The sequence below is a fragment of the Perissodus microlepis genome, chromosome 22 (genome assembly GCF_051167445.1).
Source record: "Perissodus microlepis isolate ML-2025 ecotype Zambia chromosome 22, ASM5116744v1, whole genome shotgun sequence".
In the NCBI taxonomy this organism is placed as follows: Eukaryota; Metazoa; Chordata; class Actinopteri; order Cichliformes; family Cichlidae; genus Perissodus; species Perissodus microlepis.
Window position 1 is genome coordinate 28,724,230 of NC_140481.1, and position 13,803 is coordinate 28,738,032.

General features: G+C 39.0%; 1 protein-coding gene across 1 annotated transcript in view; it reads left to right on the forward strand.

The window, feature by feature from the left end:
- LOC146363413 (major histocompatibility complex class I-related protein 1-like) overlaps nt 1-13,803 on the forward strand; it is a 228,372-nt gene that overhangs the window by 187,397 nt on the left and 27,172 nt on the right. The gene's annotated exons all lie outside the window — the stretch shown is intronic.

Here is a 13,803-nt window from a genome sequence, read left to right on the forward strand (position 1 = left end):
CTTCAAGCTGGCTGTAGTTAAACCTTTACTCAAAAAGCCATCTCTAGACCCAGCAGTCTTAGCTAATTATAGGCCAATCTCCAACCTTCTTTTCATATCAAAAATCCTTGAAAGAGTAGTTGTCAAACAGCTAACAGATCATCTGCAGAGGAATGGTTTATTTGAAGAGTTTCAGTCAGGTTTCAGAGCTCATCACAGCACAGAAACAGCTTTAGTGAAGGTTACAAATAATCTTGTTATGGCCTCTGACAGTGGACTCATCTCTGTGCTTGTCCTGCTAGACCTCAGTGCAGCGTTCGATACTGTTGACCATAATATCCTATTACAGCGATTAGAACATGCTGTAGGTATTACAGGTACTGCACTGCAGTGGTTTGTATCATATCTATCTAATAGACTCCAATTTGTGCATGTAAATGGAGAGTCCTCTTCACACACTGAGGTTAATTATGGAGTTCCACAGGGTTCGGTGCTAGGACCAATTCTGTTTACATTATACATGCTTCCCTTAGGCAGCATCATTAGAAGACATAGCATACATTTTCACTGCTATGCCGATGACACCCAGCTCTATCTGTCCATGAAGCCAGATAACACACACCAATTAGTTAAACTGCAGGAATGTCTTAAAGACATAAAGACCTGGATGGCCGCTAACTTTCTGCTTCTTAATTCAGATAAAACTGAGGTTATTGTACTCGGCCCTGAAAATCTTAGAAATATGGTATCTAACCAGATTCATACTCTGGATGGCATTACCTTGGCCTCCAGTAACGCTGTGAGGAACCTTGGAGTCATTTTTGACCAGGACATGTCCTTCAACGCACATATTAAACAAATATGTAAGACTGCTTTCTTCCATTTGCGCAACATCTCTAAAATTAGAAATATCCTGTCTCAGAGTGACGCTGAAAAACTAGTTCATGCATTTATTACTTCCAGGCTGGACTACTGTAATTCATTATTATCAGGATGTCCAAAAAACTCACTGAAAAGCCTTCAGCTAATCCAAAATGCTGCAGCAAGAGTACTGACAGGGACTAGAAAGAGAGAGCATATTTCTCCTGTTTTGGCTTCCCTTCATTGGCTTCCTGTTAAGTCCAGAATTGAATTCAAAATCCTGCTCCTCACATACAAGGTCTTAAATAATCAGGCCCCATCTTATCTTAATGACCTTGTAGTACCATATCACCCTATTAGAGCACTTCGCTCTCGCTCTGCAGGCCTACTTGTTGTTCCTAGAGTCTTTAAAAGTAGAATGGGAGGCAGAGCCTTCAGTTTTCAGGCCCCTCTTCTGTGGAACCAGCTTCCAGTTTGGATTCGGGAGACAGACACTATCTCTACTTTCAAGATTAGGCTTAAAACTTTCCTTTTTGCTAAAGCATATAGTTAGGGCTGGACCAGGTGACCCTGAATCCTCCCTTAGTTATGCTGCAATAGACGTAGGCTGCCGGGGGATTCCCATGATGCATTGAGTTTTTCCTTTCCAGTCACCTTTCTCACTCACTATGTGTTATTAGACCTCTCTGCATTGAATCATATCTGTTATTAACCTCTGTCTCTCTTCCACAGCATGTCTTTTATCCTGTCTTCCTTCTCTCACCCCAACCGGTCGCAGCAGATGGCCGCCCCTCCCAGAGCCTGGTTCTGCCGGAGGTTTCTTCCTGTTAAAAGGGAGTTTTTCCTTCCCACTGTCGCCAAAGTGCTTGCTCATAGGGGGTCATATGATTGTTGGGTTTTTCTCTGTATCTATGAAGCGCCTTGAGGCGACTTTTGTTGTGATTTGGCGCTATATAAATAAAATTGAATTGAATTGAATTGAAATTACACACGAACAACATTAAGCTACTCACGCAGAGAAGAACGGCTGCTGCTGCCATCATCATCCGTCAGCATTTCTGCTACACTGGCAGGGCTAGGGGCCAGGACTCTTGACAGCTTGGCCTTGGGCATTTTTAATCTGTAGCTTTGCTCTAAAAGAACGTACGTACCTGGACCCGCCTACTATCCTCGGAAACTTTAGATTCTAGCCAAATGATTGGCTAGAATCCAAAGTGTATCACAGCTCAGGAAAAAAAAGCACCGAAATAAAGCACCGAAATGTGCGCTGCTTTTCGGTCTGGTTACTACCGTTTATGTCAGAACTGGTGCCATCATGGCACCGGATACCGGTACCCATCCCTATCAATTCCTTTCTTTTCTTCTGTGATTATTATGTGCAAAGACTAGCCATAAGAGGAGTCTTTTAGGTTCTCCTGATGAGACAATGTAATTGTTTTACTTTTCTACTGGTAAAATCTGAAGGATTATTCGTGCCATGACACTGTCATTTACAGACAGGCAAGAAATTAAAGGCATGCCCTGAACTCTTGACCCCTACACAGAGAGACGTTGTTGCACTTTGCTGCCATGTTAGGGTTCTTCATTAAGGCAAAAGAGTTGTAAAATCATTACAAACTTGCTATGAGAGATTATGTTTGTCCTGTGACAAATAGACTGAATAGTTGATTATGAAAATGGCGTGATCATACACCGTGGCTTTCACAGTCACCTGATGTCAACCAAGACTATCTGGGGAAATTTGTCTCACATAACATATAGATAATAGCTCTGTTAGTGTTTCCTAATCAATTCCAGGAAACACTGAAGTTGTTGCAGAGGCATGTGTTGTACAAATACTTCCAAAACTTGTCTTTGCCTGCTTGTACACATTGCTTCTTTGGTTCAGGTCTGTTATGTGTTTCTACATAGTTATGTCTACATGTCTAAGGCAGATTAAAGCCCAACTTAGGCATTCATTAAGTAAATCCACAACTCACTGTTACTGTAACACAGGACACTTTATTAAAGTGGATGAAACAGGAATACAGGAAAACAGCACTGCAAGATAGTCAATCAGTGAACTGAACTACAAAAAGTCAAAAGTGCCTATCAGGTATGCTGGAATCATACATGTTACCATCAACAATATCATTGTGAATGTTACACATACTTAAAGAAAGTTTACAACGAGCGAGATGTACTGACAATAGCCAAACACGGGTAAATGTGTAGTAAATGGCAGTGCGGTAAATCTGCCTAGTATGATATTAAATACACTTACTACTTCATATATCTCAGATCGTTTGTAACGAGCCACGGAAAGCACCATGTTGACTTGAAGGCGTGTGGATACCCTCTGTGCGTGAGTGAAGGCAGCGACTCGGCTGAGCAGCTGCTGTGTGCAGGTTTGGTGAAGACCATACTTCTCACCAGGCCTGCTGACGAGATGCATGGGCATCTCGATTTACAACATGAACTGCTAATGTGGCCATCATCAGTTGTAGCCACTGAAAAGACTAGAAATGGGCGTAATACATTAGATGTCGGCTAGCGCGCGGCTAACATTTACCACAAAGAAAAACGCTTAAATGCACTATGCAGCGTCGTGTAATTTTCTGCTAAATCCAGAGTCTGTAACTTAACGTAAACATAGAAGAAATGCCAGTTTCCATTAAAAATGAATAGCGGACAACAGGTGTTGTGCCAAAAAGTGATTGTCTGCCAAAAACTGATTTCCGGTATTTGCCAAAAACTGATTGCTCATATTTAAACTGCTATAAGTAACTTGTTGGGCTATAATATGTGAAACATATGTCAAATGCATCCCTCATGGATGACATAAAGTCATCTTGAGCCACAAACAACATTCGTGTAACAAGATAGAAGCCGCAATCAGTTTTTGGCAGTGACTTTTATATAACCTTTATTTATGCAGTTAAAAAAATTTCATTAACATTAAAAATGTCTTTTGTAAGAGTAAGCTGGCCAAGAGGACAGCAGAAATGGCAGCAAATATTACAATAGTTCTGTAAAAATATTTTAAGTGGGGATAAAGGACCGGATTGGTTATAATGTAAGTACAATAACACAGAGTTGTGAAGATACTTGAAAAACGGATAATTTTTTAATTCTATATATAACCCCTTTGTAAACCCTGTTCACCGAAGTCTATTTACGAACATACGTAAAGATATTACACATAAAAAATACACAGAAACATTGGAAATCAGTTTTTGGCAGACAATCACTTTTTGGCACAACACCGGCTTCTTTGCTCTTCCACTGCGTGTTGTAGTTGTTTTGGTGACGCAACTTCCGTCGACCACACGATTGGTTGTCTACAGTGGGATTCGGCGCTCCTATTGGCCCGAGTCTACAGTGTCTACGCTCACCGTAGACTCCGGGCCAATGACAAGACGTAACAGTCTACAGACAGCGTAGTCTTTTCACTACCGTAGACTCGACTCCGATATGATAAGCTTGACTTGATTGGCTAACAGAAACTAATTTGGCTAGCTTACGGCACATGTGGTGTGGCAACATATATGCAATTAAATGTTAAGTCATTCGCTGTTCCATGAAATTGCTAATCTTAACCCATAGAACTGCTAAAAGCAACTTTGTGAGCTCACTGTTTCATTTTTTTTTTTATTTTAAATAAGAAAAATAATTTTTAAAAATCTACAGATTCAGATTCTTACTTACCGGTGGTACGATCGAGTACGGTGACGTCACTGCCGCTCATCTAATATGATAAAAAAAAAATCTTTCTCAAAAATAAACAAGTGATTCGCCGTGAATTCTTTAACAGCACCGAAAATGTTTTGCCTAATAAAAAAGCTGTTCTTTTTTATTTGTTTAATTTAATTTTATTTAATACGTAAGAGCGTGATTATCCAAAGCAGACGGTAAAATGACTGCATGTATTCAGAGGAGTTAATAACAATAATAATAACTTTATTTATAAAGCGCTTTCAAACAAAGTGCTGTACAACTAAAGGGATAAATAAAATAAAAGCGATACATAGCAATACAGGTAAGAGACACAATACAAATGAAAAACAATAAAAATTTAAAAACTAAAAGCCATAGAATTAAGACATATAGGATAAGGTGAACAAATGTGTCTTCAACTTAGTTTTAAAAACCTCCACAGAGCATGCCTGCCAAATATCTTGAGGGAGGTTGTTCCACAGAAACGGGGCATGAAAAGAAAAAGCATGCGCTCCAATTGTCTTTTTTCTGGCTCTAGGAACTTTAGAAGGCCAGAGTCCTGAGATCATAGAGCACGAGATGGCACATAATGGTGTGAAAGGTCGGAGAGGTATGTAGGTGCCAATCCGTTTAAAGCCTTGTAGGTAAGCAGCAAGACCTTAAAATCTGCTCGAACCTGACAAGGTAGCCAATGCAGAGATCTCAGAACAGGGGTAATGTGCTCAAATTGGAGTTGGAGAAGATATGTTACAGCTGTAGCAGAATGATCGACAGGTTAAAAATGTAAATGGATTTCCAAATATGAAAAGGATTGTAGAACAGTTTATAAAACCGGTGCAATAAATTCACCCAATCGCTAGCTGTGCCATTACCCAGCATACATCACTCACTGCATCAATGCAATAACCGATACAAAAGTAACAGCCTGTAATTAGTTGTATGTTCAGTAATTTTCTCTCAGGTAGTTGCCTGCATTATATAATTTATTGTGTTCAGTATAGGTCATTACAATGTGATTTGGAAAATGTCTAAATATACCGACAACAGGCACTTCCGCGGCAATCTCTTGTCGTCAATAAACAACGTTTAAGGAGCGCTATAGTATTCAATAGGAGGACCCTTCACGTCAATTCCCGACGCGAGGGGGGTACCCTGCTCGTTGATAAGTGAAGCAGAGGGAGCCTGACCATGCGTCACACATTTGACGAGTTGGGAGTGAGAACGTGTTGCTCAGAGTGACGCTGAAAAACTAGTTCATGCATTTATTACGTCTAGGCTGGACTACTGTAATCCATTATTATCAGGATGTCCTAAAACTCCCTGAAAAGCCTTCAGTTAATCCAAAATGCTGCAGCAAGAGTCCTGACAGGGACTAGAAAGAGAGAGCATATTTCTCCTGTTTTGGCTTCCCTTCATTGGCTTCCTGTTAAATCCAGAATTGAATTCAAAATCCTGTTTCTCACATACAAGGTCTTAAATAATCAGGCCCCATCTTATCTTAATGACCTTGTAGTACCATATCACCCTATTAGAGCACTTCGCTCTCGTTCTGCAGGCCTACTTGTTGTTCCTAGAGTATTTAAAAGTAGAATGGGAGGAAGAGCCTTCAGTTTTCAGGCCCCTCTTCTGTGGAACCAGCTTCCAGTTTGGATTCGGGTGACAGACACTATCTCTACTTTCAAGATTAGGCTTAAAACTTTCCTTTTTGCTAAAGCATATAGTTAGGACTGGACCAGGTGACCCTGAATCCTCCCTTAGTTATGCTGCAATAGACGTAGGCTGCCGGGGATTCCCATGATGCATTGAGTTTTTCCTTTCCAGTCACCTTTCTCACTCAGTATGTGTTAATAGACCTCTCTGCATTGAATCGTACTTGTTATTAATCTCTGTCTCTCTTCCACAGCATGTCTTTATCCTGTTTCCTTCTCTCACCCCAACCGGTCGCAGCAGATGGCCCCGCCCCTCCCTGAGCCTGTTTCTGCTGGAGGTTTCTTCCTGTTAAAAGGGAGTTTTTCCTTCCCACTGTCGCCAAAGTGCTTGCTCATAGGGGGTCATATGATTGTTGGGCTTTTCTCTGTATCTATGAAGCGCCTTGAGGCGACTTTTGTTGTGATTTGGCGCTATATAAATAAAATTGAATTGAATTGAATTGAATTATTCCAGATAGGTGTACGTTTGCATGGGATTAATGAAGACTCCGTCAATTTTAGAAACTCCCACCATGCTGTCAGAGAAGAGCTGATGTTTACGCTTTTGAAGCATTCATGTCGTTGGATATTTGAGCTGATAAATGGTAGGTCTGAAATCTCTAGATTATTGCAAAGTGCTTGTTCTACATCTAGCCAAGGTTCGTCTAAGAGGGTATGTTTTAGCCATCCTGAGATAAACTGAAGCCTGTTGGCTAAGAAGTAGTGCTGAAAGTTAGGTAGTTCTAATCCTCCTTTATCCTTGGTCTTTTGTAGTGTTTTTAAGCTTATACGTGGTGGTTTATCTTTCCAAAGGAATTTGGACATGTATGAATCTAGAGATCTGAACAGATGAACAGAATCTAACTTTGTGGATTCACTTACCTGGATGATTGAGCATGCATCAAGAATTCTTGTTGTTTTTGAATTCTTTGTTTCCTTATGAATAATGTATATAATGTTGAATAATTTCATGTAAATTTAAGTCTTATTAATAGAAACTGAGGAAAGAAAGTAATTTGTTTTTACACTTTTTGATACTTGGATATGGGAATTAATAGATAGTTATTTATATATTTTCATTATGTTCTGTATTTCAAACTGTAAATTAAGCTTGTTTGGTTATATTTTTTCTTGCATTCTTGTAATTTTTTCATGCTTGTACTTTTAATACATTTTTAATAACATAAAAATAAATTCTGAAAGAAACCTGCATTTTTCAATACAGAATTCACAGATATCAAAATTGGTTTGGCATGCAGTGTTACATTGGTAAAGTATAATATATTGCTTTAGAAACTTTCACAGGATCAGTACTGGATTATATGAAGTTCTGTATTGCAAATGTGACTGTGGACAAAAGCATTCGGGTTTTCCCAAACCAAAAACCCTGGATGACCAGCGAGGTCTGCACACTCCTCAAAGCCCACGATGCCACCTTTAGGTCAGGTGACAGAGTGCTTTACAGGTCTTCTCGAGCTGACCTGAAAAGGTGTCCCACCTGTCTAGCAACAACACATGGGAGGTGTGGCATGGAATAAAAGACATCATAAACCACTGAGGCAGAACTGTGAAAACAGAAAACCTGAGTGTGCAGCTAGCAGAGGAAATAAACAGCTTATTTGCCCGCTTTGAAAGACCACAACAACAGCATTCATCTACTTCAGCCCCGCTTCCATCCTCATCCTCACCTGGTTCCTGCACCGCTCCATTCACTGTAACGAAGCACGATGTCAGATGTGTGTTCCTAGCAGTGAACCCCAGGAAGGCGGCCGATCCAGACGGAATACCTGGTAAAGTGCTGAGAGCATGTGCCCACCAGCTCACCCTCATCTAACCGTTTAAATTTTGCTGACAGACTGACCAAAAATTTTTTTCTTATATTTATTAAAAAGGTGACAGAGGCTGGTGTTATCAACATCATTGTTATATTTGCCATTTTCATCACTTGTTCTTTTTGTCTAGAATTGCCCCATTTGGTGGAATCATGATTTAATTTTCTTTATAGGAAAAAGAGCTGAGGTTCTGTATTAGTCAATTGGGATCCTGATAGAACCCAAAAATTCTAAATTTTATTTGGCATATTTTGTCAACTTGATTTACACTGAAGAGTGACTGAATATTTGCCTATTATGCATGCCAACAGCAACTATTACCTCAAATAAATAGGCTGACATGAAGAATATTCTTTCTGATGTTTATTTTTTTAACAATAACTATGGAAGTGATTTAGATCTCTAGCTCTTAATATATTTACATGGGCTCAAAAACACAATTAAAAGAGGCATTTTTAATTTTATTCTGCTCCCCAACTTACCAATAGCTGAGTGAAGTCGATCTCCGAAGCACTGCAGCCGGGTCCAGTGGCCTTCACTATATTTGTCCCACTATCGGTTGTGATGCAGACTTGTTTGTCTTCACTCAGTCCCCAGGATCAAGCGCTTCTGACAGTCCCAATGCAATTACTTCACCCATATGGTCATCGGGAAGCAGGGGCGATTTTAGCCCATTTTTGGAGGTGCTTCAGCACCCCCAAAATGAATCAAAGCACCCCCAAAGATTTCTTACTTTTTTGGCAATATTTGCTGTTTGTGTGACACACTACTAAAAATATAAAAAGCATACAGTACTGTACTTGTTTGAGACGTAACATTTTAACAACAAAAGTATAGATAACCCCCCCCCCTCCCAAAATGGTTTGTTCCAACTCTCCCCTGCTCTGGCTCTAGCGCTCTTGCTGCCAGAGCGATGGTGGCTGAGACGCAGCGGAGCGGAGGTGTAAGTGCCTGGCTTAAAACAGGACATATTAGCTGCATTTAACCTTCAGTTACTCTTTATATAGTTGGTAGGAGTCAGACCATGTTTCTTTTTAGCTGAAAAACATTACACCAGGTAACCTGCAGTGTTGAAAACGTGTTTTCCCACGATGTTTGCTACCCTACAATCTGTCCTGCTCTGTAGTAAATTCAGCGACATTTCACCGTCCTGTTGCTAACGTTGAAATGTATACAGCCTATTTAAAATCTAAAACTTTAAATTCTCCGTAGCCTACTGTTGTTACCACTGTCCTGTTTGAAATGGATGCTAAACGAACTAACTAGCTAACTGACTGAATGCCCATTAACCTTATAACTCCTGGTGTGTGTGTGTGTACAGAGAGACAGCCAGGTTCATAACGGATATGAGGAAGTTTTTTCAAAAAAAGGAGCCACATTCAGGTAAAAGTGTAAAATCAAATGATCCGTCAATCAAGAATAATGTTGGATCAGTGTTTCAATATTTATATCTTTTATTAGATGTTCATGTGGTTTGGTTATTTGCCTTATGGTTGAAAGTACACTGAGAGAGGACTTTTTGTTAGTGATCTTAATAGTATTTTTTCATATTAATTAAATTTTTCATCTAATTGAATACAATCTATTTGTGTATGATTGTCAGTCCAAAGAGGGAGAGAGGAAAGAGGGGAATGTGAGGAGAAAGTACAAGGTCAGGAAGAACCAGGTAAGAAAACAGACAGGGAACAGTGACAGGCACAACAGAAACTGTTAAACTGACAAAGAGAAAAAACCTGATTTTATTCATACAATCTGGAAGTTGTGTTCTCCCTATATTAAAGCTGCTATACAGAATCTGCAAAACAAACTGGGTTGAAACATTTTGACCCTCTTTAACAACATTCCAACATAACATTATAATTGATTGGGGGGATTAAAATTACTGATATATTTTTATGTGGTTCAGCCACAACTCTACTAAAACCTCAGCCAGTAATCGGTAGGCCAACATTTGGACCGTCCAGTTGTCTGTATGACTGCCGCAGTACGTACATCACATTTGCACACTATCAGAAAGTGCCAACAGCCCTGGTGGAGTGAGGCGCTGTAAAGAGAAGCAGATGCTCTGTTTATATTCTAAAAATGTTTTAAGCTTGTTTCAAAGATTCTGTACAGCAGCTTTAAATGTTTTCCAAAAGCACACATACACTTATCAGTGTTTCTCAAACTTTTTACAGTGTGTACCACCTGATAAAAATGTCAAGCTCTCCTAAGTACCACTATGAAAGCATGAAACTCATAAATCTTACAACACAAAATTAGTATTATTAAATTAGTAAAATTAGTATCTGCAGTAAAGATTTTTTCATACATTGTATACATTCTACCACAGGCAAAGTTGCCTCCATTTCTATAGTTTTTTTATTAATATTTTGTAATAATTTATTTGTAATAATTTATTCTGTTTTGGGAGTGTTTTTTATTTATCTGTATTATATTATACATACTCATTAAAAGTAAATCTCTGTCCAAAAAATGCACTCAGTTTACTTTTTACTCACTATGAGCATCATTCATTATTCTCCCCCAGTAATTAAGGTTAGGATATCTATTTTTTTTTTTTATTCCAATCCATTCTTCTTTTGCAGCATTTAAATAACCTTTATCAGATTTGATGATTTTGTTACAGACTTTTCAAAAAAGTGTTTTGTTTTTCTGGGATTCTGGGATTCCTGGGATTCCTGGGATTTCTGGGATTCAATTGTGTTAAAATGTACAAAACAGTGATGTCATGTTTTGTGACGAGGACCCAGGCACAGAGAGACTTGATGGATTTAAGAATCTTATGATTTAATAAAGAAATTTTCAGACTTGCACAGAGATGGTAAAATTATGATGACTGATAACGGAGATGAAGACAACAGACAATGAGGACAGGGAGGAACAGGGGTGTAAATGCACCAAAGTGACAGTCAGAGAGAACTCGGGACAACATTTAAGGATGCAGGGACTGACAGAGACAGGTTTATCTTGCCTGGTTGGGCAGCTCTCTGGGTGCTCAGCACCCCCAAAGCTCTGATTCTAGAATCGCCCCTGTCGGGAAGGTAGGCAGTTTGAAGACATTTGTTTTTCAGATTCCAGTCTTGGGCAGTAAGGCTAAGGTAAGGTTCTGACGTGCGACTTGACCACATGTCGGATGTAGAACTGAAGAACTCTTAGGGTGGCATGAGGATGGCAAAGAAATCAAATGGGGTTGCAAAATCAAAGCCTTTTTTCCCCAAACACATATGCAGGTGGTTACATATGGTTAAAATGATTCAAATGCAGTAAGTATACACGTTTTTCATATAAATATAGTCTATTACTTAATTATTGTCTGTAGCCCACATAATTACACACTTTAGTTACATAAAACATGTGGGTTTTGATGTTATGAACTGTATAGCCTGTATGATAAATAAATATGTATCCCAATAAGTATAAAATCCAGAAAGCTACACAACATGGGGCAGTTCATTTACAAACACAAGTCTAACTTAAGTTTCACACTGTTTTTAGTTAGAAAACAATCACATTGTTACATGCTTAAATTACACAAAATGTCAGAAATCTGCACTGTCATGAACAAAAATTTAAACCTAATTTTTCATGATTTGTTGGACGAACCCACTTAGGTCTGAAATACAACCGGCCATTTTTGACTCCTTTTGAGTTTACGTTTGTATTTTACCCTCAAATTGTTTCATTTTATTTTTTTCCCCTTGCCTTGTTTGGTATTATTCTTTTCAGCTCAACTGAATTTAGTTGTTTTTTCCACTGACATACTGCATTAGTGTTACTGATCTGAAATCACACAAAGAACTTAAAATCCTAGTAGTATTTTTTACTGTAAAAAAAAACACAGACATGTTGAGTAAATTTTTATAACTTGAAATGCAAATATAAATTGTACATTTTGTAAACATATACAATCATTTATTTAAAAATGCAGCCAATACACCTGCCGTTTTCTTCATTTTGTACAACCATTTAAAAATATTACTAAAACTAAAATGAGAGAACAATCAGGTGTCGCAATAAGATGCTCCACAAATGATGTGTGCCAGTAAAAGAAAGTTTGTCCACCAAAAGACAGATGAGAACAGCACAGGGATAAACCTGCAGGCCTGACAACAGGAGGTGTATCACTCCGCTGGTTTTCTACTTAGTGACAGCGTTTACACTGCAATGTGCCTTTGTGACATTCATTAGTGCCCTCACTGACACACAAAACAAAACGACTACACAACAGAACAGCTACACAAGACAACACAACACACTAAGTATACACTCCACACTAAACGTCACAAATCTCCCACATCTAAAAACTCTCTCTCACTCGCTCGCTCTGTCTCGCTGCTGTTACCGTCACTCCCAAAACTTTTCCCTCTTCCTAAATAACCAAATCCCACGTGTTGACTTTTTTAAATTGGTCGACATGGTACATTTTTCCACCGATAGGAAAGAGGTGGCTTTTTTTCCTTTCTTTACTGTTTTCGCGCTGTCGTTAGAAAATGCTTAAAACACACACACACAAACGTGACGACAGTATTTAGAAAAAAGCGTGGCTTATATATATTATCATAACTCTGGATTTACTGGCCTGTAATTAAATTTTAAAAACTTTGAAGTCCGAACTTTCAATGTGGGCTGAAACAGAGACTCGGCGTGGCTGCAGCTTGTTGCTATGTCAGCTTAAATCAGTCATGTGATTTGGAGGTGCAGCATGTCAGTGGACCACAGAGGGTTAATGTAAGGACAAGAAAGACATTGTGGACAAAACAGGACACCCCCAATAATCTTTAGTTACAATATTATAGTTAGTTAAATGGTCTGATTGTTCAAATATGTATTTTCTTTGATTGTTGTAAAATAATGTGTGCCCCAGTCTCCAAAAATGACATGCCGTGACGCTAACGATTAGCAGCTAGAGCTAATTCATTAGTTTGTATGGAAACCTCGTGGCGCTTTTGTGGATTTATACCTGTACCGGGCTGTAATCACAGCAGATATAGGCTGGTGGATCACACTTTCTTTTGTTTATGTTTATTTCATCGTTGTACTGTAAGAAATATTAGTGATTTGAGTTTAAAGACTAACCATAAGGCAGTGCGCCTATAAGAGTTGTGTGAGACTGCAAAAGTGTGTAACGTTGTGCTATGTCTACATATATATTTGCAGATACAGTAAAGGCGAACTCACAAAGCCACACTGGTTTCAATTCATTTTAATCCAAGTGTGCAACATTTATAACACTTACCTTCCCTCCATTTCCAGAGTGTAACATCCAACCACCTGTGTAAAATCCGAAATTCCCATGGTGTTGTTCAAAATGTGCTCCGGCACAATCATAAGCATCGCTTGCTACTGAAAACAAGAAAAAAGCAGGTCCTGCTATGGGCTGAACCATTTGTTAATGGTGGAGGGGGGGAACACTATCCAATATATTCAGTTTTAGCATTTATATTCACTGCTGACTGTAACTACGCTCAAACTGTTAATGCTATCTTATTTTAATAAACAACACTGTCATATGTAAAACTGGGGTGGCAAGGGATCATTTTAGGGTGGCACTTGCCAACCCATGCCACCCTTCTAGATCCGCCCCTGAACCCAACGTTACAATGTGATACTGAAAAATGTCACATTGGGTTATAGGGTGGAATGAAGTAAGCCAACTAATACTAGGAAAGTCAAGCAGCTTCTTTCACTTGGACTTTGCTGTGAGTTTAATTACTATCTGCCTCTGTTTGTTTTTTGAAACCCAG